The following is a 27,021-nucleotide window of genomic DNA, read 5'->3' on the forward strand; positions in this document are numbered from 1 at the left end:
TTAGATACCCGTACCAGGTGCCGGAATGGGCAGCAGGCCACCTTAGATAGCAGTTCCGTGTGCAGGAAGGAGGTGCAGAAAACCCAGACCACATTACACAGCCATTCCGGGTGCCGGACCAGGCAGCAGATCACCGTAGACAGCATTCCGGGTGCCGGAACGGGGCACAGTCCACCTTAGATAGCCGTTTCAGGTGCCGGAACGGAACGCCGACCACATTAGATAGGTATTTTGTGTACCGGAACGGGGTGCAGGACATCCAGACCACATTACACAGCCATTCCGGGTGCCGGACCAGGCAGCAGATCACCTTAGATAGCATTCCGGGTGCCGGAACGGGACACAGTCCACCTTAGATAGCCGTTCCGGGTGCCGGAAAAAGGGCTCAAACCATCTTAGACAACTGGTCCGGGTGCCGGAACAGGAGGCAGACCATTTTAGATAGCTGTTTCATGTGCCGGAATGGTGTGCAGGACACCCAGACAACCTTGGATAGCTGTTCAGGGTGCCTTAAAAGGCCGCAGAACACCTTAGATACTTGTTCCGGGTGCCGGAACAGGGCTCAAACCATCTTAGACAACCGGTCCGGGTGCCGGAACAGGATGCAGACCATCTTAGATAGCGGTTTCATGTGCCGGAATGGTGTACAGAACACCCAGACAACTTAAATAGCTGTTCAGGGTGCCTTAAAAGGCCGCAGACCACCTTAGATACCTGTTCCGGGTGCCGTAACAGGGCTCAAACCATCTTAGACAACCGGTCCGGGTGCCGGAACAGTAGGCGGACCATTTTAGATAGCTGTTTCATGTGCCGGAATGGTGTGCAGGACACCAAGACAACCTTAGATAGCTGTTACGGTTGCCGGAATAGGGCGCAGACCACCTTAGATACCTGTTCTGGGTGCCGGAACAGGGCTCAAACCATCTTAGACAACCGGTCCGGGTGCCGGAACAGTAGGCGGACCATTTTAGATAGCTGTTTCATGTGCCGGAATGGTGTGCAGTACACCAAGACAACCTTAGATAGCTGTTCCGGTTGCCGGAATAGGGCGCAGACCACCTTAGATACCTGTTCTGGGTGCCGGAACAGGGCTCAAACCATCTTAGACAACCGGTCCGGGTGCCGGAACAGGATGCAGACCATCTTAGATAGCGGTTTCATGTGCCGGAATGGTGTACAGAACACCCAGACAACCTTAGATAGCTGTACAGGGTGCCTTAAAAGGCCGCAGACCACCTTAGATACCTGTTCCGGGTGCCGGAACAGGGCTCAAACCATCTTAGACAACCGGTCCGGGTGCCGGAACAGTAGGCGGACCATTTTAGATAGCTGTTTCATGTGCCGTAATGGTGTGCAGTACACCAAGTCAACCTTAGATAGCTGTTCCGGTTGCCGGAATAGGGCGCAGACCACCTTAGATACCTGTTCTGGGTGCCGGAACAGGGCTCAAACCATCTTAGACAACCGGTCCGGGTGCCGGAACAGGATGCAGACCATCTTAGATAGCGGTTTCATGTGCCGGAATGGTGTACAGAACACCCAGACAACCTTAGATAGCTGTTCAGGGTGCCGGAATAGGGCGCAGAACACCTTAGATACCTGTTCCGGGTGCCGGAACAGGGCTCAAACCATCTTAGACAACCGGTCCGGGTGCCGGAACAGTAGGCGGACCATTTTAGATAGCTGTTTCATGTGCCGGAATGGTGTGCAGGACACCAAGACAACCTTAGATAGCTGTTTTGGTTGCCGGAATAGGGCGCAGACCACCTTAGATACCTGTTCTGGGTGCCGGAACAGGGATCAAACCATCTTAGACAACCGGTCCGGGTGCCGGAACAGGATGCAGACCATCTTAGATAGCGGTTTCATGTGCCGGAATGGTGTACAGAACACCCAGACAACCTTAGATAGCTGTTCAGGGTGCCGGAATAGGGCGCAGAACACCTTAGATACCTGTTCCGGGTGCCGGAACAGGGCTCAAACCATCTTAGACAACCGGTCCGGGTGCCGGAACAGTAGGCGGACCATTTTAGATAGCTGTTTCATGTGCCGGAATGGTGTGCAGGACACCAAGACAACCTTAGATAGCTGTTCCAGTTGCCGGAATAGGGCGCAGACCACCTTAGATACCTGTTCCGAGTGCCGAAACAGGGCTCAAACCATCTTAGACAACCGGTCCGGGTGCCGGAACAGTAGGCGGACCATTTTAGATAGCTGTTTCATGTGCCGGAATGGTGTGCAGTACACCAAGTCAACCTTAGATAGCTGTTCCGGTTGCCGGAATAGGGCGCAGACCACCTTAGATACCTGTTCTGGGTGCCGGAACAGGGCTCAAACCATCTTAGACAACCGGTCCGGGTGCCGGAACAGGATGCAGACCATCTTAGATAGCGGTTTCATGTGCCGGAATGGTGTACAGAACACCCAGACAACCTTAGATAGCTGTTCAGGGTGCCGGAATAGGGCGCAGAACACCTTAGATACCTGTTCCGGGTGCCGGAACAGGGCTCAAACCATCTTAGACAACCGGTCCGGGTGCCGGAACAGTAGGCGGACCATTTTAGATAGCTGTTTCATGTGCCGGAATGGTGTGCAGGACACCCAGACAACCTTAGATAGCTGTTCCGGTTGCCGGAATAGGGCGCAGACCACCTTAGATACCTGTTCTGGGTGCCGGAACAGGGCTCAAACCATCTTAGACAACCGGTCCGGGTGCCGGAACAGGATGCAGACCATCTTAGATAGCGGTTTCATGTGCCGGAATGGTGTACAGAACACCCAGACAACCTTAGATAGCTGTTCAGGGTGCCGGAATAGGGCGCAGAACACCTTAGATACCTGTTCCGGGTGCCGGAACAGGGCTCAAACCATCTTAGACAACCGGTCCGGGTGCCGGAACAGTAGGCGGACCATTTTAGATAGCTGTTTCATGTGCCGGAATGGTGTGCAGGACACCAAGACAACCTTAGATAGCTGTTCCAGTTGCCGGAATAGGGCGCAGACCACCTTAGATACCTGTTCCGGGTGCCGGAACAGGGCTCAAACCATCTTAGACAACCGGTCCGGGTGCCGGAACAGTAGGCGGACCATTTTAGATAGCTGTTTCATGTGCCGGAATGGTGTGCAGTACACCAAGTCAACCTTAGATAGCTGTTCCGGTTGCCGGAATAGGGCGCAGACCACCTTAGATACCTGTTCTGGGTGCCGGAACAAGGCTCAAACCATCTTAGACAACCGGTCCGGGTGCCGGAACAGGATGCAGACCATCTTAGATAGCGGTTTCATGTGCCGGAATGGTGTACAGAACACCCAGACAACCTTAGATAGCTGTTCAGGGTGCCGGAATAGGGCGCAGAACACCTTAGATACCTGTTCCGGGTGCCGGAACAGGGCTCAAACCATCTTAGACAACCGGTCCGGGTGCCGGAACAGTAGGCGGACCATTTTAGATAGCTGTTTCATGTGCCGGAATGGTGTGCAGGACACCAAGACAACCTTAGATAGCTGTTCTGGTTGCCGGAATAGGGCGCAGACCACCTTAGATACCTGTTCTGGGTGCCGGAACAGGGCTCAAACCATCTTAGACAACCGGTCCGGGTGCCGGAACAGGATGCAGACCATCTTAGATAGCGGTTTCATGTGCCGGAATGGTGTACAGAACACCCAGACAACCTTAGATAGCTGTTCAGGGTGCCGGAATAGGGCGCAGAACACCTTAGATACCTGTTCTGGGTGCCGGAACAGGGCTCAAACCATCTTAGACAACCGGTCCGGGTGCCGGAACAGGATGCAGACCATCTTAGATAGCGGTTTCATGTGCCGGAATGGTGTACAGAACACCCAGACAACCTTAGATAGCTGTTCAGGGTGCCGGAATAGGGCGCAGAACACCTTAGATACCTGTTCCGGGTGCCGGAACAGGGCTCAAACCATCTTAGACAACCGGTCCGGGTGCCGGAACAGTAGGCGGACCATTTTAGATAGCTGTTTCATGTGCCGGAATGGTGTGCAGGACACCAAGACAACCTTAGATAGCTGTTCTGGTTGCCGGAATAGGGCGCAGACCACCTTAGATACCTGTTCTGGGTGCCGGAACAGGGCTCAAACCATCTTAGACAACCGGTCCGGGTGCCGGAACAGGATGCAGACCATCTTAGATAGCGGTTTCATGTGCCGGAATGGTGTACAGAACACCCAGACAACCTTAGATAGCTGTTCAGGGTGCCGGAATAGGGCGCAGAACACCTTAGATACCTGTTCCGGGTGCCGGAACAGGGCTCAAACCATCTTTGACAACCGGTCCGGGTGCCGGAACAGTAGGCGGACCATTTTAGATAGCTGTTTCATGTGCCGGAATGGTGTGCAGGATACCAAGACAACCTTAGATAGCTGTTCCGGTTGCCGGAATAGGGCGCAGACCACCTTAGATACCTGTTCTGGGTGCCGGAACAGGGCTCAAACCATCTTAGACAACCGGTCCGGGTGCCGGAACAGGATGCAGACCATCTTAGATAGCGGTTTCATGTGCCGGAATGGTGTACAGAACACCCAGACAACCTTAGATAGCTGTTCAGGGTGCCGGAATAGGGCGCAGAACACCTTAGATACCTGTTCCGGGTGCCGGAACAGGGCTCAAACCATCTTAGACAACCGGTCCGGGTGCCGGAACAGTAGGCGGACCATTTTAGATAGCTGTTTCATGTGCCGGAATGGTGTGCAGGACACCAAGACAACCTTAGATAGCTGTTCCAGTTGCCGGAATAGGGCGCAGACCACCTTAGATACCTGTTCCGGGTGCCGGAACAGGGCTCAAACCATCTTAGACAACCGGTCCGGGTGCCGGAACAGTAGGCGGACCATTTTAGATAGCTGTTTCATGTGCCGGAATGGTGTGCAGTACACCAAGTCAACCTTAGATAGCTGTTCAGGGTGCCGGAATAGGGCGCAGAACACCTTAGATACCTGTTCCGGGTGCCGGAACAGGGCTCAAACCATCTTAGACAACCGGTCCGGGTGCCGGAACAGGATGCAGACCATCTTAGATAGCGGTTTCATGTGCCGGAATGGTGTACAGAACACCCAGACAACCTTAGATACCTGTTCCGGGTGCCGGAAAAGGGCGCAGACCACCTTAGATACCTGTTCCGGGTGCCGAAACAGGGCTCAAACCATCTTAGATAACCGGTCCGGGTGCCGGAACAGTATGCAGACCATCTTAGATAGCGGTTTCAGGTGCCGGAATGGTGTACAGAACACCCAGACAACCTTAGACAGCTGTTCAGGGTGCCTTGAAAGGCCGCAGACCACCTTAGATACCTGTTCCGGGTGCCAAAACAGGGCTCAAACCATCTTAGACAACCGGTCCGGGTGCCGGAACAGGATGCAGACCATCTTAGATAGCGGTTTCATGTGCCGGAATGGTGTACAGAACACCCAGACAACCTTAGATAGCTGTTCAGGGTGCCGGAATAGGGCGCAGAACACCTTAGATACCTGTTCCGGGTGCCGGAACAGGGCTCAAACCATCTTAGACAACCGGTCCGGGTGCCGGAACAGGATGCAGACCATCTTAGATAGCGGTTTCATGTGCCGGAATGGTGTACAGAACACCCAGACAACCTTAGATAGCTGTTCAGGGTGCCGGAATAGGGCGCAGAACACCTTAGATACCTGTTCCGGGTGCCGGAACAGGGCTCAAACCATCTTAGACAACCGGTCCGGGTGCCGGAACAGTAGGCGGACCATTTTAGATAGCTGTTTCATGTGCCGGAATGGTGTGCAGAACACCAAGACAACCTTAGATAGCTGTTCCAGTTGCCGGAATAGGGCGCAGACCACCTTAGATACCTGTTCCGGGTGCCGGAACAGGGCTCAAACCATCTTAGACAACCGGTCCGGGTGCTGGAACAGTAGGCGGACCATTTTAGATAGCTGTTTCATGTGCCGGAATGGTGTGCAGTACACCAAGTCAACCTTAGATAGCTGTTCAGGGTGCCGGAATAGGGCGCAGAACACCTTAGATACCTGTTCCGTGTGCCGGAACAGGGCTCAAACCATCTTAGACAACCGGTCCGGGTGCCGGAACAGGATGCAGACCATCTTAGATAGCGGTTTCAGGTGCCGGAATGGTGTGCAGGACACCCAGACAACCTTAGATAGCTGTTCAGGGTGCCTTAAAAGGCCGCAGACCACCTTAGATACCTGTTCCGGGTGCCGGAACAGGGCTCAAACCATCTTAGACAACCGGTCCGGGTGCCGGAACAGGATGCAGACCATCTTAGATAGCGGTTTCATGTGCCGGAATGGTGTGCAGGACACCAAGACAACCTTAGATAGCTGTTCCAGTTGCCGGAATAGGGCGCAGACCACCTTAGATACCTGTTCCGGGTGCCGGAACAGGGCTCAAACCATCTTAGACAACCGGTCCGGGTGCCGGAACAGTAGGCGGACCATTTTAGATAGCTGTTTCATGTGCCGGAATGGTGTACAGAACACCCAGACAACCTTAGATAGCTGTTCAGGGTGCCGGAATAGGGCGCAGACCACCTTAGATACCTGTTCCGGGTGCCGGAACAGGGCTCAAACCATCTTAGACAACCGGTCCGGGTGCCGGAACAGGATGCAGGCCATCTTAGATAGCGGTATCAGGTGCCGGAATGGTGTGCAGGACACCCAGACAACCTTAGATAGCTGTTCAGGGTGCCTTAAAAGGCCGCAGACCACCTTAGATACCTGTTCTGGGTGCCGGAACAGGGCTCAAACCATCTTAGACAACCGGTCCGGGTGCCGGAACAGGATGCAGACCATCTTAGATAGCGGTTTCATGTCCCGGAATGGTGTGCAGGACACCCAGACAACCTTAGATAGCTGTTCAGGGTGCCTTAAAAGGCCGCAGACCACCTTAGATACCTGTTCCGGGTGCCGGAACAGGGCTCAAACCATCTTAGACAACCGGTCCGGGTGCCGGAACAGGATGCAGACCACATTAGATTGCTGTTTCATGTGCTGGAATGGTGTGCAGGGCACCCAGACAACCTTAGATAGCTGTTCAGGGTGCCAGAATAGGGGGCAGACCACCATAGATTCCTGTTCCAGGTGCCGGAACAGGGTGCCGACCAGCTTATACAACCGGTCCGGGTGCCGGAACAGGATGCAGACCTCATTAGATTGCTGTTTCATGTGCCGGAATGGTGTGCAGGGCACCCAGACAACCTTAGATAGCTGTTCAGGGTGCCAGAATAGGGGGCAGACCACCATAGATACCTGTTCCGGGTGCCAGAACAGGGCTCAAACCATCATAGACAAGTGTGTCGGGTGTCGGGTGCCAGAACAGGATGCAGACCACATTAGATTGCTGTTTCATGTTCCGAAATGGTGTGCAGAACACCCAGACACCCTTAGATAGCCATTCCGGGTACCGGAATAGGGTGCAGGCCACCTTAGATAGCTGTTCCGGGTGCCGGAATAGGATGTAGACCACCTTAGATACCCATTCTGGGTTCCGAAACGGGCAGCAGACCACCTTGGATACCCATTCTGGGTACCGTGCTAGTGTGCAGAACACAGAGACATCTTTAGATAGCCTTGTTGGGTGCCAGAATTGGACGCAGACCACCTTAGATAATCGTTCTGGGTGTTGAAACGGGGTGCAAAAACACCCATACATCCTTAGATAGTCAGCACCCCCACAGCTGTGCTTCCGTCGCTGCCCCGCCAGTGCTGTACTATACCGGCTCCTGCTCACACAGTGACAGGCAGCCTGCATTGGCACGCTGCAGTGACTGCAGCATCCTGTACCACCTACGCTCCGCCCCTCCCAATTCCCAATGTCCGCAGTAGGAGAAGAACATAGCGAGCAGGCCCGGCGCTACCCGCTCAGCGAAGGGATGCAGTGCAGGGAGGCGCTGGGACGGATAGGCGCTTCCCCTGCTCTGCATCCCTTCCCTGCTGCGCCGTCCTGTCCCCCCTCCTGCTGCTGCTGCTGCCAGTGCTGTGTCTGTCACTGTATGACAGGCATTGGCACCGGGCACCTGCAGCATGAAAAGCCTCCTCCCTCCCCTCACCTGTGCTGTGTGACAGCGCCGAGTACGGGACAGAAGGGGGCGGAGCTACACGGGACTGAATGGGGCGTGGCTAAATGGGCCAGAAGGGGGCGGAGCTACACGGACCAGGCTGCTGTACAGAGGGAGACTGGCTTAGGTAAGTGGAGGGTGAGAGAGAAGTGTGTGTGTGTGTGTGTGTGTGTATATGGTGGGTGTGTATGTGTGTGTATATATGTGTGAATTGTGTGTGTGTGTGTGTGTGTGTGTGTGTGTGTGTGTGTGTGTGTGTGTGTGGGTGGGTGAGGTATGTCTGTGCACGCGCTTTATGGAAGCTACTACTGGGGGGGCATTACGTATAACGACGCTACTACTGGGGGGGGGCATTACATGTAAGAACGCTACTACTACTGGGGGGGGCATTACGTGTAAGGACGCTACTACTACTGGGGGGGGCATTACGTATAAGGACGCTACTACTACTGGGGAGGGGCATTACGTATAAGGACGCTATTACTACAGGGGTGCACTACGTATAAGGACGCTACTACTACTGGGGGGGGCATTACGTATAAGGACGATACTACTACTGAGGTGCACTACGTATAAGGACGCTACTACTACTGTGGGGGGCATTACGTATAAGGACGCTACTACTACTGGGGAGGGGCATTACGTATAAGGACGCTATTACTACAGGGGTGCACTACGTATAAGGACGCTACTACTACTGGGGGGTGCACTACGTATAAGGACGCTACTACTACTGGGGGGGGGGCATTACGTATAAGGACGATACTACTACTTGGGGGCATTATGTATAAGGACGCTACTATTACTGGGAGGGCATTACGTATAACAATGCTACTACTGGGGGGAGGGCATTACTTATAAGGATGCTACTACTGCGCGGAGCATTATGTATAAGGACGGTACTACTACTGGGGGCGCATTACGTATAAGAACGCTACTACTACTGGGAGGGCATTACGTATAAGGACGCTACTACTACTGGGGGGACATTACGTATAAGGACGCTACTACTACTGGGGGTGCACTACGTATAAGGACACTACTACTACTGGGGGGGCATTACGTATAAGGACGCTACTACTTCTATGGGGGAATTACGTATAAGGACGCTTCTACTACTGGGGGTGCACTACGTATAAGGACGCTACTACTACTGGGGGGTATTACGTATAAGGACGCGTCTACTACTGGGGGTGCACTACGTATAAGAACGCTACTACTACTGGGGGTCATTATGTATAAGGATGCTACTACTACTGGGGGGCATTATGTATAAGGACACTACTACTACGGGAGGGGGCATTATGTATAAGGATGCTACTACTACTGGGGGGGATTATGTGTAAGGATGCTACTACTACTGGGGGGGCATTATGTATAAGGACGCTACTACTACTGGGGGGGCATTATGTATAAGGACACTACTACTACTGGGGGGGCATTATGTATAAGGACACTACTACTACTGGGCGGCATTATGTATAAGGATACTACTATTACTGGGGTGCATTACATATAAGGACGCTACTACTACGGGTGGGGCATTACGTATAAGATTAATAAGATTGTGCTATATTGTGGCGTAATTTTAAATGGGGGTACTATTGTGTGGCCATGCCCCTTACTTGTGAGACCACACCCCTTTTCCCGGCGCGCGCCAAAGGAATATGGGAGGGCGCAAATTTATAGTTTGCAGGGGGGCGCCGAACACCCTAGCACCGGCCCTGATAGCGCGGTTGACAAATTGGCAGCCAGGTGGAAGCAGCTGTTCTGGAGGCTGAAGTAAGTATAACACACACAGACACACACACACACACACACACACACACACACAAACCAGGGCTGTCTTAACAGCAGTGTAGGCCCCTGGGCACAGCAATGCACTGGGGCCCCTACCCATCCTCTAATGGAAGGGGTGCTATCAGCGGCAGCTTTGGTGTCCCGTGGGTGGTAGGGGGTGTTTCAGGACGGATCGCAATACGCAATCCAAACGCAAAAATTACCAAAAGGATGCGGTGCATGCACAGGGCCTGTCCTGCGACCGCAGAAAATGCAAATGAAGTGTTCGTGGGGCAGGGTGCGGCAACGCTCCTTTTCCAAGGCAGAGACTTAGCTTTGCGGGGGCGTGGCTTGGAATTGGGGGGCATGCCAGCATGAATGGGGTGGACATGACAGGGGCATGATCGGGGCGGCTGCGTGACATCACACCCAGCCACCGCAATCATGGGTGTGATGTCACGCAGCCGCCGCAATCAAAAAGATGGAGGCAGGCCCCCTGCGGTGTGATCGCAATTTCTGCTTGGAAAAGGGGGGTGGTGGAACCTGAACCAGGCCCTATATTCCACTCTGCATGTAGGACCTGGAGCAGTAATTTCTGCTGGGTGGGCAGCTTGCTTGACTGCAGATATCTCAAGTTCCTGGAAATAGATTTTTTTTTAGCTTTGAATGAGATTTTAAAAAGTAGCTATCCCCCCCACCCCCCCACCCCCCTTCCTCCTTCAGGAGGTGCTGGGGACATGGGGATCAGAGTTCAGGAGCCAGAGCAATCCACCAACGAAAATATACAAATATATTATAATATATATTAGGCATGTGGAGCTGGAGCCTGCTGCTGGAAGGCTGATATCTCTGGATCTGGGTATGGTAGAGACAAGCTGCCAGAGTCAACCAAAAGGGGAGAATCCCATCTTTTGGGGTATACTGTCAGAAAAACTCAAAGTCAAACAGAACCTGAGATATCTGGCTAGGAGAATCAATTAATAAGCTTGGATGGAGACCACTGCTTTGAAGTCAGATATCTCAGTTTCCCCAGGGCCAATTTTAAAAATCTGTTACCCCCTGGAAAGAGGGGGCCATCAGCTATCAGCCTAGCTCCCTTATACACCTGGTGCAATGTGCAAAAGGAAAGGGGGCTCTATCTGGTGCAATGTGTAAAAGGGGGCTCTACCTGGTGCAATGTGTAACAGTAATGGGGGCTCTTCCTGGCGCAGTGTGTAAAAGGGAGCTGTACTTGGTGCAGTGTGTAAGAGGGGCTCTACCTGGCAATGTATAAGGGGACTGTAACATAGTAACATAGTTAATGAGGTTGAAAAGATGCCCATCGGCTTCAACCTGTATTCTGTATTAAGCCGAGTTCATTATAATGTCCCTGCTGAAGTAATGTTTTATGTCTAGTTAACAACTATAAATCATGTTAATCCCAGATTATCAAAGTTGATATTTTAAATTCTATAACCTTGGATATCTTTTTCAGTCAGAAATTTACTGCATTTACAGATTCCGCCATTACCACCTCCCTGGCAGGGAATTCCAAATCCTTATTGCCCTAACAGTGAAGAACCCTTTCCTCCGCTGCGTACGGAATTTTCTCTCCTCTATCCTCAGCGAGTGACCTCGTGTCCTATACAAAGTTTTTTTTTTAATAAGCAATTCCTCTGATAACTCTTTGTAATTTCCCTTTACATATTTGAAGATATTAATAATGTCTCCTCTTAGATGCCTCTTTTCCAGTGTATACATATTCAACCTAGTAAGCCTTTCCTCGTAATCCAGTCCCTCTAGCCTTTTAATCAATTTAGTAGCACGCCTTTAAACCCTTTCGAGTTCACAGATATCTTTTTTATAATGTGGTGCCCAAAACTGAACACAATATTCCAGGTGCGGACGTACCAATGATTTGTACAGCGGCAGGATTACATCCTCGTCCCTTGTCTCAATGCCCCATTTTATGCACGCTAGCACCTTACTTGCCTTCTTTGCTGCACTTTGACATTGTATACGGTTATTAAGTCTATTTCTCTTACGTCCTAGAGCAGGCCTGGCTAACCTGTGGCTCTCCAGATGTTGTGAAACTAAACATCCCAGCATAACCTGCCACAGTTTTAGCATTCCCTAATAGCAAAACTTTGGCAAGGCATGATGGGACTTGTAGTTTTACAACAGCTGGAGAGCCACAGGTTGGCCAGGCCTGTCCTAGAGGATGCTGGGGTTCCATTTAGTACCATGGGGTATAGACGGGTCCTTTGGGAGCCACTGGCACTTTAAGAGTTTAATAGTGTGGGCTGGCCCCTCCCTCTATGCCCCTCCTACCAGACTCCGTATAGAAACTGTGCCCGAGGAGATGGACAACTTCGAGAGAAGGAATTACACAGATAGTGGCGAGATTCACAGCAGCTCACACATACAAGGCAAACCAAGCTAACCAACTTGAAAACTCAAAAAAAAAACAAAAAAAAAAAAACAATGGGAAGCGCTGTCACCAAAAGTATCAAATTTAATAAAAGTTGTTTTTACATTATTCACAATAACACACACAATATTATAAAACCAACTCTCCTGGGAGTTTTAAACCATTCTGCTGACTCAGTGCTACAGATACAATGTTACTTTAGATTTTATACAGTAACTTTTTAGTGTCCACGCTAGGAGGCTCTCTTTGATACACTGTATCAATATCACCCTAGCAAAGTCTCTTAAATTCCGGGCCACACAGTCAGGCGAGCTGTGACAAGAGTAGCATGCTTTAATTCAGAGGCGTAACTAGCATGGGGCGAGCAGGGCACGTGCCCTGGGCGCCGTGACAGCCCCAGCAGAAGGGGGCGCCACTGGCACCTGCACGACCCGCTCGCCCCATGTTGCCAGCCGCTGCTAGTCCGCCAGTGCCGCTGTGAGACCTCCAGACGTGGTGTCGTCCTGGGCCCTCCCTCTATTCACTGCACTCGCAGACGCGGCCAGGAGAGTGCAATAAATAGAGGGAGGGCCCAGGACCTATCGTTTGACTCCCGCCCGCCTGCCGCTGTGAGCGCCGCGAAGGAAGACCCCCGCCACGGACCTGCCGTCTGCCTCCCGGCCGCCGCTGTGAGTGAGCACCAGCCAGTGTGCGTAGACACGGAGGGCCCCGGTCCGGACCTGCCACCCGCCCGCTGACAATGATGGAGGGCCCGGGGTAAGCTGCAAGCGTGTAGCAATGGAGGGGTGTGTGTGTGAGTGTTATTGGAGGGGTAAGAGGGCGGGTGTGTGTGCATGCATGTGTCCAGCAATGGAGGGGTGTGTGTGTGTTATTGGAGGGGTAAGGGGGGGGGGGGGGGTGTTTGTGTGTGCATGCATGTGTCCAGCAATGGAGGGGTTTGTGTGTTTTGTTGGAGGGGTAAGCAGGGGGGGGGGGTGCATGTGTCTACTGTCTAGCAATGGAGGGGTTTGTGTGTGTGTGTTGTTGGATCGGTAAGCAGGGTGTGTGTGTGTTTGCATGTGTCCAGCAATGGATGGGTGGGTGGGTTTTATTGGAGGGGTAAGAGGGGTGGGGGGATGCATGTGTCCAGCAATGGAGGGGTGTGTGTGTGTTGTTGGAGGGGTAAGCAGGGGTGTGTGTGCATGTGTCCAGCAATGGAGGGGTTTGTGTGTGTTGTTTGAGGGGTAAGCAGGGGTGTGTGTGTGTGCATGTGTCCAGCAATGGAGGGGTAAGCAGGCATGTATGTATGTTGCTGGAGGGGTAAGCAGGGGTGTGCGTGTGCCTGTTTGTGTGTGTACTGCCTGGAGGGGTAAGCAGGAGTGTGCGTGTCACCGCATATCCATGGTGTGTGTGTGTGTGTGTGTGTGTGTGTGTGTGTGTGTGTGTGTGTGTGTGTGTGTGTGTGTGTGTGTCTGGCTTGATGCGTGTAGATACAAAACAAAAGATGGTTGCAAACTAGCGCTGCTTTAAAATATTAAAACTTTAAAACGGGAACTTGAAAGGAGATTATCCTCATCCAATCTCCTTTCAAGTTACCGTTTTAAAATTTTAATATTTTAAAGCAGCGCTAGTTTGCAACCATCTTTTGTTTTGTATCTATTTGTCTTGTAGGGAATTTATGAGGGAAAATCCCATGTGTTACAAACTAGCAGCTTTTCGTCTGGTAGCGCAGGGCTGCTTATAAAATTTCTTCCTTAAAGGAGTATGCGTGTGTTTCTGTGTGTGTGTGTCCGGCTTGGAGGGGTAAGCAGGAGTATGCGTGTGTTTCTGTGTGTGTTTGTGTGTATTTCTTCTATGTGTGTGGATATTTGTGTGTATGTGTTTTATGTGTAGATATATATATTGTGACAAGAACACTGGGATAGTGTTTGAGGGCAGGTATATTTGTCCCAGGTTCTTGTCTTACATGTTTTAGAAAATGTTAACTTCTAGGAAAAATGCTTTTTGTTTTGTCTGAACCTTTTCAGTTTGCTGTAAAAGCTGGGTAAAGGCTCTGAGAGAGAGATAAGGCGAGTTCTAGACATTGGGCCCAGTTCGGGTCTTTGGCCTCACAGAGGGCTAATCAGGGTTTCAGCTGTGTAAGTGTGTTATAGTGCTGCTAACCTGATTAGTATGGGCAGACTGCCTGGGAAGGCTGAGGGATCTGTGTGTGAGAGACACGCTTTCTGATGCAAGTGAGCTATACAGTATGTACTGAAGAACTCTGTGTTTTGTTTAGTGACAGTTAGGAATATCTTATGTTTAGTTAGTGCCGGACAGGTAAGGTATTTTTATTTTGGGGTTTGTTTTATTTTCTGTTTCAATAAAACTGGCCGGGGTCAGTTGTACCAGAAACTGGACTTGTGTTGTTCCTCAGCTGCTGCGTGCTACCATATTCCCCAGGAAAAGGCGCCTTGCACCCCTACAGTGTTACAATATATATATATATATTATAAAATATATTTATTGTATGTAGGTCGAAGCAGCAGCACTTCTCCACAGACCCGGAAGTATATATATTTTTTAATTAGCAGACAGCAGCAGCACGTAGGAAGGAGCCCTGAAGGACTCACGAAGACCGGAGGAGGAGGAGCTGAGACATGCGCACCAGCTGAAGAGACGCGAGGGAGCAAGCCGCAGGACCAGGAGAGGACCAATGCCAGGGAGGAGCTGCCTGTGCCTGTCACCAGAGCCGTCCGCGCTGAGTGGAGAAGACGCCACAGAAGAGGAGGAGTCCAGCCAGCAGGACCGGGGAAGGACATCCAACCTTCAGTGGAGCGGGACCCTGCAGCAACGGAGGAGACTGACCAGCAACGGGAGCACCGGCATCGCGGAGGACACCCGCTTGCCGGAGCAAGGACCCGCAGAAGACCCTGGCTGGCTTAAAGAAGATGGTGCAGAACAGCGGGGAGGACGGCGCACTTCAGGATCCTGCAGCAGGAGAGAATATCCCCCTACAGAGCGCAGCAGACCACACTGAAAAGGGTGCATCCCCGGTGCGGTGCTCTGCATCCCGGGTGGCGCCGAAGACGTGGAGTGTCGGAGGTGGCAGAAGCTTGGGGTGAGCTTGGGGTGAGAAACCGCTGCAACCCTTCCGCTGCTAAACTCTGCAAATAGTCAATTATGGGGGTAGGCTCCCCTCACCACAGTGCCCCACAGGATTAGTTAATTAAGGGCCCCACAGGATTAGTTAATTGAGGGGGTAGGATCCCCTCACTCTATAATGTGAATTTTGGCTCAAACCGTGTGCTATAATGTGAATTTCGGCTCATACCGTGTGCTTTAGGGGTATATTCAATTGAAGTCGAAAACTGCCGTCTGTCGAAAAGACGTCAGTTTTTGACTTTTTAAGGTCGAACGTGATTCGACCTATTCAATATTTTCGACAATTCGGTGAATTTGACTTGTCAAAAAGCACGTGGATCGGCAGAATAGCTGCCGATCCACGTGCTTACGGCCCCCTTTTCGACCATCTCAGTCCGACATCAAAAGATGTTGGAATGAGATGCGGACCCAGAGGAGGAGAGGGGGGAGAGCCGCAGGGAGACGGGGGACAGCCGCGGGCAGCCAGAGGAGATCAGCGCTACAGCACAGCGCTGCAGCAGGATGTCACACAGCCGTGCCGCTCACAGCAGCGTCCACCCAGCTCCAGCAAGCTTGCTGGAGCCGGGTGGACACTGCCGTGAGGTCGGGCGGCTGTGTGACATCCTTCTGCAGTGCTACTGTAGCGCTGACATCCTCTGGCTGCCGGCGGCTGTCCCCCGTGACTCCCCCTCCTCTCCTCCTCCTGGGTCACTCATCTCAATTCGACTTGAAAAAGTCGAATTGAGATGATATTTGAATAGGGGTTGTCAGATCCATTCCGACAAATGCATGTCGGAATGGATCTGATTTCATTTGAATATACCCCATAATGTGAATTTTGGCTCATACCGTGTGCTGTAATGTGAAAGAGGCACCAGTACTAGATAGTATAAGGAGACCTACTACATTGAAGGTCACGCCCCCTTTTGAGTGACCACGCCCCCTTTTCCGGAGCGCGAGCGCCTTCGGCGCGCACATAATTGCGACCTTCACTATTTCATTCCCTCTTCAAAAATTCCTCTTCGACCACTGCACCTACATCTGTACATACACACCCTCATATCTTTATATACAGTGACACCAGTGGTGTGGGCACATACTTTCCTTTTTAGTTTTGTTTTTGGGGAGGGGGGGGGGGGGGGGGCGCCATTTTTGATCTTGCCCTGGGCTCCAAATACCCTAGATACGCCTCTGTTTAATTCATTGTATAACTGAACAGAACACTGTGGCATAATTGATCACAAATCATCTAAAATGTGCATCCTACAATTGTTATAAAAATCAAGGGCATTAGTGAGCTCATTCATTTAATTAGCCCACGCGTGGAGCCTGCATATTTTAGAGACTTCTCTGAGGATCTTACTAAAGATCAATTCAATATTGATACAGTGTATCAAAGAGAGCCTCCTAGCGTGGACACTAAAAAGTTACTGTATAAAATCTAAAGTAACATTGTATCTGTAGCATTGAGTCAGTAGAATGGTTTAAAACTACCAGGAGAGTTGGTTTTATAATATTGTGTGAGTTATTATGAATAATGTAAAAACAACTTTTATTAAATTTGATACTTTTGGTGACAGCGCTTCCTATTGTTTTTTTGTTTGTATATCCATTTTTATTTGAGGTTCAGCACCCCAAATTGTGAAGCTGCAGTCACTATTAAAGTGTTTTTATAGGTGTCTAACAGTCAGTATACTAGCGCCCACTGTCTATATTGGAGCTTGAAAACTCAGCAACATCTGAACAACATTACTTAACCAAGTAACAACACAGGCCCTCATTCCGAGTCGTTCGCTCGGTAATTTTCTTCGCATCGCAGTGAAATTCCGCTTAGTACGCATGCGCAATATTCGCACTGCGACTGCGCCAAGTAATTTTACAATGAAGATAGTATTTTTACTCACGGCTTTTTCTTCGCTCTGGCGAACGTAGTGTGATTGACAGGAAATGGGTGTTACTGGGCGGAAACACGGCGTTTTCGGGGCGTGTGGATAAAAACGCTACCGTTTCCGGAAAAAACGCAGGAGTGGCCGGAGAAACGGGGGAGTGTCTGGGCGAACGCTGGGTGTGTTTATGACGTCAAACCAGGAACGACAAGCACTGAACTGAACGCAGATGCCGAGTAAGTCTGAAGCTACTCTGAAACTGCTAAGTAGTTTGTAATCGCAATATTGCGAATACATCGGTCGCAATTTTAAGAAGCTAAGATACACTCCCAGTAGGCGTAGGCTTAGCGTGAGCAACTCTGCTAAATTCGCCTTGCGAGCGATCAACTCGGAATGAGGGCCACAGTACTTAACCAAGAACAAAACAGTACTGAAACAAATAGCTACTGCAGGATAACGAAGCACTGGGCGGGCGCCCAGCATCCTCTACGGACTACGAGAAAAGGATTTACCAGTAGGCGATTAAAATCCTATTTTCTTTTACGTCCTAGAGGATGCTGGGGTCCACATTAGTACCATGGGGATGTACCAAAGCTCACAGAACGGGAGGGAGAGCGCGGAGGCTCCTGCATAACAGATTGACCAAACTGTAGGTCTTCAGATGCCAAAGTATCGAACTTGTAGAACTTAGCAAACGTGTTCGACCCTGACCAAGTAGCCACTTGGCAAAGTTGAAAAGCCGAGACACCCCAGGCAGCCACCCAGGGAGAACCCACCTTACGAGTAGAGTGTGCCTGAAAGGATTTTGGATACTGCAATCCTGCCGAAGAATATGCATGCTGGATAGTGAACCTGATCCAGCGAGAGATCGTCTGCTTAGAAGCAGGACACACAATTTTCTTGGGATCATACAGGACAAACAGAGAGTCCGACTTTCTGTGACGAGCAGTCCTCTTCACATAGATTTTCAGAGCTCTTACAACATCTAATGACTTTGATGGATTTGAGGAGCCAGTAGCAACTGGCACCACAATAGGTTGGTTGATATGAAAATCTGACACAACTTTTGGAAGGAACTGCTGATGTGTCATGAGTTCAGCTCTATATTCATGGAAGATTAAGTAGGGTCTTTTACAAGACAAAGCCCCCAATTCCGACACACGCCTAGCTGAAATTAAGGCCAACAGGGTGACAACCTTCCATGTGAGAAACTTGACCTCATCCTCCTTTAAAGGTTTGAACCAATCCAGGAACTGCAACACCACGTTAAGATCCCAGGGTGCCGTAGGAGGCACAAAGGGAGGCTGGATGTGCAGAACCCCTTTCAAGAATGTCTGAATCTCAGGTAGGGAAGCCAGTTGTTTCTGGAAGAAAACGGATAAGGCCGAAATCTGGACTTTTATGGATCCCAAACGCAGACCCATATCCACACCTGCTTGCAGGAAGAGGAGAAACTGTCCAAGTTGAAACTCCACCATAGGAAACTTCTTGAATTCACACCAAGACACGTACTTTTTCCAAAGTCGATGGTAATGTTTAGACGTTACTCCATTCCTAGCCTGTATCAGGGTAGGAATAACATTGTTCGGAATACCCCTCCATGCCATCAAACATAGTCGTTATAAGTGTTGATAAGCGAACGTCCCCTGTTGAAGAAGGTCCTCGTGAAGAGGAAGACGTCTCGGATCTTCCAGTAGTAATTCCAGAAGATCCGCGTACCAAGCCCTTCTTAGCCAGTCCGGAGCAATGAGGATCACCTGAACTCTTGTTCTTTTTATTAGTTTGAGAATCCTTGGGATGAGTGGAAGTGGAGGGAACACATACACCGACTGGAACACCCACAGAGTTACCAGAACATCCACCGCCACTGCTTGTGGGTCGCGTGACCTGTAACAGTACCTCCAAAGCTTCTTGTTGAGGCGAGAGGCCATCATGTATACTTGAGGTATGCCCCATTGGCTTGTTACCTCTGCGAACACCTCTGGGTGGATTCCCCATTCTCCTGAATGGAGATCGCGTTTGCTGGGGGAGTCTGCCTCCCAGTTGTCCACTCCTGGAATGAAGATCGCCGACAACGCCACCGCGTGTCTTTCTGCCCAGATGAGGATTTTTGTTATCTCTAACATTGCAGCTCTGCTCTTCGATCCGCCCTGCCTGTTTATGTAGGACACCGCTGTGACATTGTCCGACTGAACCTGAATGGCTTGAGCTTGCAGAAGATATGCCACTTGTAGAAGGTCATTGTAAATGGCCCTTAGTTCCAGAACATTTATTGGAAGGAGAGATTCCTGACTGGACCACTTTCCTTGGAAGTTTTCCACCTGAGTGACTGCTCCCCAACCTCTGCGACTTGCATCCGTGGTTAGAAGGATCCAGTTCTGAATCCCGAATCTGCGGCCCTCGAGCAGGTGAGAAGTTTGGAGCCACCAGAGGAGTGAAATTCTGGCTTTCGCCTATAGCCGAAAGCCAGAATTTCACTCCTCTGGTGGCTCCAAACTTCTCACCTGCTCGAGGGCCGCAGATTCGGCTGGTGCATGTGAAGATGCGATCCCAACCACTTGTCCAGGAGATCCAGCTGGAAGGACTGTGCATTGAATCTGCCATACTGTAGAGCCTCGTAGGAGGCTACCACCTTTCACAGAAGGTGAATGCACTGATTAACCGACACCCAGGCTGGCTTCAAGACATCCCAGACCATTGATTGGATCACCAACGCTTTCTCTACTGGTAGAAACACCCTCTGCACCTCCGTGTCAAGGATCATCCCCAGGAAGGGTAGTCTCCTTGTTGGTTCTAAATGTGACTTTGGAAGATTTAGGATCCACCCATGATCCAGGAGTAGTTGAATTGAGAGAACAATACTCTGCAACAGCCTTTCCCTGGAAGATGCCTTTATCAGTAGATCGTCCAGGTATGGAATAATGTTTACTCCCTGCTTGCGGAGGAGGAGGAGCATCATCTCTGCAATGACCTTTGTGAACACCCTCGGTGCTGTGGAGAGGACGAATGGCAGGGCCTGGAACTGGTAGTGACAGTCCTGTATCGCAAACCTTAGATAGTCCTGGTGAGGCGGCCAGATCGGAATGTGAAGGTTCGCATCCTTGATATCCAGGGATACCAGGAATTCCCCCTCCTCCAGACCTGAGACCACCACTCTCAGAGACTCCATCTTGAACTTGATCACTTGTAAGTATGGGTTCAATGACTTTAGGTTCAACATTGGCCTTACCAAACCATCCGGCAGTGCCGTAACTAGGCATTTTAGCGGTGTGTGCAAGAAACAACAGTGGCGCCCCCCCCCCCCCCCCATGTAAGATAGGGGCAGTGCGCGTTGTATGCGCGCAAAAAATGTATAGGGGCATAGCTTCATGGGGAAGGGGCGTGGCCACAAAATAATAGCAACTCATACTACGGTGCACAGTAGTCTACATTATTCAAATTACGCTGCACAGTAGCGCCACTACACCTGGTAGAGCCCCTTTTATACATTACAGCAGACAGCATCCCCCTTTTTACACATTACAGCATACAGTCTCCCTTTTAACACATTGCGGCAGCCAGTCCCCCTTTTTACACATTGCGGCAGACAGCGTCCCCTTTTTTACACATTACAGCACACAGCGTCCCCTTTTTTAACATTACGGTAGACAGCGTCCCCTTTTTACACATTACAGCAGACAGCGTCCCCGTTTTTACACATTACGGCAGACGGTGTCCCCCTTTATACACATTGCGGCAGCCAGTCCCCCTTTTTACACATTGCGGCAGCCAGTCCCCTTTTTACACATTATGGCAGACGGTGTCCTCCTAAAAGAGAGAGAGAGAGAGAGATACTTACCATCTCCCCGCTGACAGGCTCCTCGTGCAGCTTCCTCGGTGCAGGCAGGTGAGAAGGAGGAGGAGGGAGGGGGAGCAGGGAGCCGCAGCAGCGCTATTTCATTGGTAGTAAGCGCCGCTGCAGCATCCCCCTCTCCTTCCGTATTGGCTGCCCGGCGCTGCTGTGGATGCTGGGATGGAGGAACCGCATCCCAGCATCCACAGCAACGCCGGGCAGCCAATACGGAAGGAGAGTGGGGTGCTGCAGCGGCGCTTACTACCAATGAAATAGCGCTGCTGCGGCTCCCTGCTCCCCCTCCCTCCTCCTCCTTCTCTGCTGCCCGGTGCTGTAGCTGTCCTCCACAGCGCGGCCACGGCGCAGACTTCAGAGGCATGTAATGAGTCAATTTGACTCATTACATGCCGCTGGCCATGCGCCCTCAGGGCAACTGCGCTGTGTGCCAAGCCCACTTGGCACACAGAACAGAACAGTTAGTTAATAGAACAGTTAGTACTGTTATCACACTCCACCCTGGTACCGTGAGGCATTGGAGTTATGTGGAGGGCAGCGCTCCCTGTCAGCGTTCTGTGTAATCTGCAGGGAGAAAATGGCGCTGTTGAATGCTGGATCCACTCTGAGGGGAAGCCCCGCGCCCTGACCTTGTGCGTGGCTTCCCGCACTTATTATTTAAACTGGCTTCAGGATTTTATATGTTAACAGTGGGATTAGCCCCTGTAAATGCTATGCCCAGTGTAGGGTTAACCTGCTGACTGGGGACTCCCCTCCAGCATCTACATGCAGAGATGTTGCTGAGCCATACCGGAGCACAGCCCCTCAGAGCTGTGCTCCAACCCTTGTGCCACCATACCCGCCGGCGACCCACTAACCGTGATGCTGGCACCATACTCACCACTCTTCTATCTTCTGGCTTTGTTAGGGGGTGGCGGCCCAGCTGTGGGAGTGAGCAGTTGCCTCATGGGCTTGTGATCATCACCTTCAGGAGCTCAGTGTCCTGTCAGCGCAGATAGAGAACCATTAACTCTCTATTAAGTTGGTTCCTACTCCCCCCTTAAGTCCCACGAAGCAGAAACTAAGTCCCACAAACTAAGAAATCTCCTAGGAGCTACCCTAGCTGTGACCGGCTCCTCCAGGCACATTTTCTAAACTGCGTCTGGTATGAGGGGCATAGAGGGAGGGGCCAGCCCACACTATTAAACTCTTAAAGTGCCAGTGGCTCCTAGTGGACCCATCTATACCCCATGGAACTAAATTGGACCCCAGCATCCTCTAGGACGTAAGAGAAATCGGGATGCCAGCATGGGTATTCTGAACGCTGGCATATCATACTGGATCCCAGAATCACAACTATACATTTTGGTGCCAGAAATAAAATTGGTGCCCCCCACAAAGGTGCGCTGTAAAAATATAGGGGCATGGCTTCAGGGGGAAGTGGCATGGTCTCAAAATAATACAAATTCATATAATGCCGCACAGTAGTCTCCATTATTCAAATTACGCCACACAGTCATCCCACTTATACACATTGTACCAGGGAGAGCCTTCATATACTCTACACCAGGTAGAGCCCCTTTTACACATTATGCCAGGTACAGTTCCCTTATACAATGACAGGTAGAGCCCTCTTACACACTGTACCAAGTAGAGCTCCCTTTTACACACTGCACCAGGAAGAGCCCCCATTCCTTTTACACATTGCACCAGTTAGAGCCCCCTTTTACACATTGCACCAGATAGAGCCCACTTTCCTTTTACACATTGCACCAGGTGTATAAGGGCCCTAGTCTGATAGCTGATGGTCCCCTCTTTCCAGGGGTACCAGATTTTTTAGAATCTGCCCTGGGGAAACAGAGAGATCTGACTTCAAAGCTGTGGTCCCATCCAAGCTTATTCATTGCTTTTCCCAGCCAGATATCTCGGGTTCTGTCTGACTTTGAGTTTTTCTGACGGTGTACCCGAAAAGCTGTGGCTTTCCCCCCATGTGGTGGACACTGGCAGCTTGTCTCTACTATGCCCAGACCAAGAGATATCAGCCTTCTAACAGCTGGCTCCAGCTCCACACGCCTAATATATATTATAATATATTTGTATATATTCATTGGTGGATTGCTCTGGCTCCTGAACTCTGATGCCCAGGTACCCAGCACCTCCTGAAGGGGGAGAATCTCTAGTTTTTTTTTATCCCATTCAAAGCTAAGAATTCTATTTCCAGGAACTTGAGATATCTGCAGTTAAGCAAGCTCCCCTCCCACCAGAAAATGATGAATATTATGCCCACTCCACTATCCACCCATCCGCTACATATTAAACACACCCTATCACCCTGGAAGTCATGTACCAGGGCCCCTTCCTTCAGCACAATGTCCCCGCCCCTTCTGTGCAGTAGAAGAGTAATTAGCAGAAATCATTGCTCCAGGTCCTGCATGCTGAGCAGAACATAGGGCCTGGTTCAGGTTCCACCCCCCACCCCTTTATCAAGCAAAAATTGCGATCGCACCACAATTTCTGCTTGATCGCTAAAATTAAGAAAGACTCCTGCCGGTGCAGCCTGGCTGCGCCTGCAGCGGTCCAGCCTCCGTCTCTTTGATCATGGCGGCTGCGTGTGACGTAAGGCACAGAGCCGGCCCCAGGTATAGGCAAACTAGACAAATGCATAGGGCATTTGGTATGCCTAGGGGCACAAGCAGCTTCTGCTGATTAAAATGATATGCATCATGCCTATATTCTGTGTGTGACTGCAGCTGTATCTGCATACAATATGCTACATTACAGTGTATTCCTGGAAATCAGTGTAACGTAGCATTTCATATGCAGATACAGCCACAGTCGCACACAGACTATAGGCATGCAGCATATCATTTTAATCAGCAGAAGCTGCTTGTGCATCCTAGCCACATAGTAATGCAAATAATATGCATTTTCATCAAAACAAGGCATCCGACGTTAGCAGAGCTGGCCCTGAGTTGGCAGCTGACTCACACCAGGCATCTCCTGCTGCATCGCGTACTGAGGCAAGATATAGGAGGACACACCTGTATCCAAGCAGAGGCAGAGGTCACAGTGTTAGCAACCTTGTGAGTGCTGTGTGCAGGTGGGTCGGTTGTGCAGTAGTGTTCAGCATATGTGTAAGGGACATTATGTGTGTCATGTGTATAAATGCATTAAAAATGTGCGGTATAAGTGTAAGGAATGTTATGTGTTTAATTATATGTGTATAAAGGCATTAATAATGTGTGGCATATGTGTAAGGGACATTATGTTTGTCATTATGTGTATAAGGGTACTAATAATGTGTGGCATAAGTGTAAGGGACATTATGGGGGAATTCAAATGTTTGAAAAGTCAGTTGGTTGTCTGTTTTTTCCTGTCTATTAGATAGGAAAAAACAGACACCCAAATGACTTTTCAAACAATTGAATAGCCCCCAATGTGTGTACTTATGTGTATAAGGGCATTAATAATGTGAGGCAAATGTTTAAGGGACATTATGTGTATAAGGGCATTAATAAAGTTTGGCATAATATGTTAGGCACATTATGTGTAAGGGGTATTACTGTGTTATATAATGTGTATAAAGGCATTACTAATGTGTGGCAATATGTGTATAAGGTGCTCTATTGTGTGGCATAACATGTAGAAAGCGGCATATGGTCTAATGTGAATAAAGAGCAATATGGTGTGGTATAATGAAAATAAGGAGCAATTCAGTGTGGTGTAATGTGGATAAGGGGCACTACTGTAAGGAGTAACGTATATAAAGTGACACTACTGTGTGGTCTAATGTGAATAAAGAGCAATATGGTGTGGTGTAATGTGAATAAGGGGCACTACTGTGAGGAGTAATGTAAGTGGTACTACTGTGTGATGTATCGTGAATTAGAGACAATGGGCCTAATTCAGATCTCTTCGCTGTCTAGCAATTTTCGCTGCGCTGCGAACAGGTAACTACTGTGCATGCGTATGCACAGCAATGCACAGGTGCGCCGTACGGGTACAAACAGCATCGTTGTTTTGCACAGGTTCTAGTGTCGATTCCATTTGCACGGGCGTTCGCAAGGAGACTGACAGGAAGGAGGCGTTTCTGGGTGTCAACTGACCGTTTTCTGGGAGTGTTTGGAAAAACGCAGGCGTGTCAAAGCGTTTGCAGGGTGGGTGTCTGACATCCATTCCGGGCTTGAATAGGCTGAAGTGATCGCAGCGGCTGAGTAAGGTCAGAGCTACTCAGAAACTGCACAAGCTGTTTTGGTACAGGGCGTCTGCACACGCGTTTGCACACTTGCAAAGCTAAAATACACAGAGTCTATCTGTTCGCAGCACTGCAAAAAATAGCCTGCGAGCGAACATATCTAAATTAGGCCCTCTATCGCATGATATAATGTGAATGAAGTTGCAGTACTGTGTGACATAATTTGAATTGGGAGGACTATTGTGTGGTCATGCCCCTTCCCAGAAAGAACACACCCCTCTTTGGGCTGTGCGCCGAATGTGCAAACTGTTCCTATTTAAAATATAGTGGGTAGGAGCACCAAAATGAGGACTGCTATGGGTAAGGGGTGATGGTGCTGGGAAAGGGTTGCAGGATCAGAGGCGGAACTAGCGGTGGTGCTAGGGTGCACCAGCCAAAATCTTGCCTAGGGCATCATATTGGTTAGGGCAGGCTCTTGTAACGCAGCAGCCCCGATCACGCCCCACCGGTTCACGCTGGCACGCTCCCATTTCTAAGCCACGCCCCCGCAATGCTCCATCCCTGCTTTGGAAAAGGAGCGTTACCCCCCCCCTGCCCTGCAAACACCTCTGCCTGATTGACAGGCAGAGGCGGTCTCATTTTCTGCGGGCACCCACAGAAAATTCGAGCGCATGCACAGGACGTGCCCTGCGCATGCGCCCAAATCTTTTTAGTAATTTTTGCTGTTGGATCGCATATTGCGATCCAACCTGAATTGGGCCCATAGAACACCCCCTACCGCCCATGGGACATCAAAGCACCCGCTGATAGCAATCCCCCACCCCTACTGCTGCAGGATGGATAGGGGCCCCAGTGCACTGCTGTGCTCAGAGGCCTACACTGCTGTTAAGACAGCCCTGGTTTGTGTGTGTGTGTGTGTGTGTGTGTGTGTTATACTTACTTCAGCCTCCAGAGCAGCTGCTTCCACCTGGCTATGGGCCTGTCACCCACGCTGTGTTCTTCTCCTACTGCGGACATTGGGATTCGGGGAGGGGCAGAGCGTAGGTTGTACAGAATGATGCAGTCACTGCAGCATGCCAATGCCTGGTTGCCTGGCGGCGGCGGGAACGCGGCTGTGGGGGTGCTGACTATCTAAGGATGTATGGGTGTTTCTGCACCCCATTCCGACACACAGAATGATTATCTAAGGTGGTCTGCATTCAATTCTGAAACCCAGCACGGCTATCTAAAGATGTCTCTGTGTTTTGCACACCAGCATGGTACCCAGAATGGGTATCTAAGGTGGTCTGCTGCCCGTTTCGGAACCCAGAATGGGTATCTAAGGGGATCTACATCCTATTCTGGCACCCGGCACAGCTATCTAAGGTGGCCTGCGCCCTATTCCGGTACCTGGAATGGCTAGCTATGGTGATCTGCTGCCTGAACCGGCACCCTGAATGGCTGTGTAATGTGGTCTCTGTGTTTTGCACCTCCTTCCAGCACCCGGAACGGCTATGTAAGGTGGCCTGTGGACCATTCCGGCACCTGGAACGGCTATCTAAGGTGGCCTGCGCCCTATTCTGACACACGGAATGGCTATCTACAGTGATCTGCTTCCTGTTCTGGCACCCGGAATGGCTGTGTAATGTGGTCTGGATATTCTACACCCCGTTCCGGCACCCGGAACGGTTGTCTATGATGGTTTGAGCCCTTTTCCGGAACCCGGAACAGCTATCTAAGGTGGACTGCGCCCCGTTCTGGCACCCGGAATG

General features: G+C 50.6%; 2 long non-coding RNA genes across 3 annotated transcripts in view; one reads left to right on the forward strand and one right to left on the reverse strand.

Annotated features, from left to right (window-relative positions):
• Positions 1-27,021, reverse strand: part of LOC134943718 (uncharacterized) — a 149,045-nt gene that overhangs the window by 66,867 nt on the left and 55,157 nt on the right. The gene's annotated exons all lie outside the window — the stretch shown is intronic.
• LOC134943717 (uncharacterized) overlaps positions 14,427-27,021 on the forward strand; it is a 78,960-nt gene continuing 66,365 nt past the window's right edge. Inside the window, exon 1 of one of the 2 annotated variants that reach the window (XR_010181702.1) lies at positions 14,427-14,486. This is a non-coding gene — a long non-coding RNA (uncharacterized LOC134943717). The remainder of the gene's footprint in view (positions 14,487-27,021) is intronic. The other variant, XR_010181703.1, reaches the window with a different exon arrangement.

Source organism: Pseudophryne corroboree, chromosome 7, assembly GCF_028390025.1.
Source record: "Pseudophryne corroboree isolate aPseCor3 chromosome 7, aPseCor3.hap2, whole genome shotgun sequence".
Taxonomy (NCBI): domain Eukaryota; kingdom Metazoa; phylum Chordata; class Amphibia; order Anura; family Myobatrachidae; genus Pseudophryne; species Pseudophryne corroboree.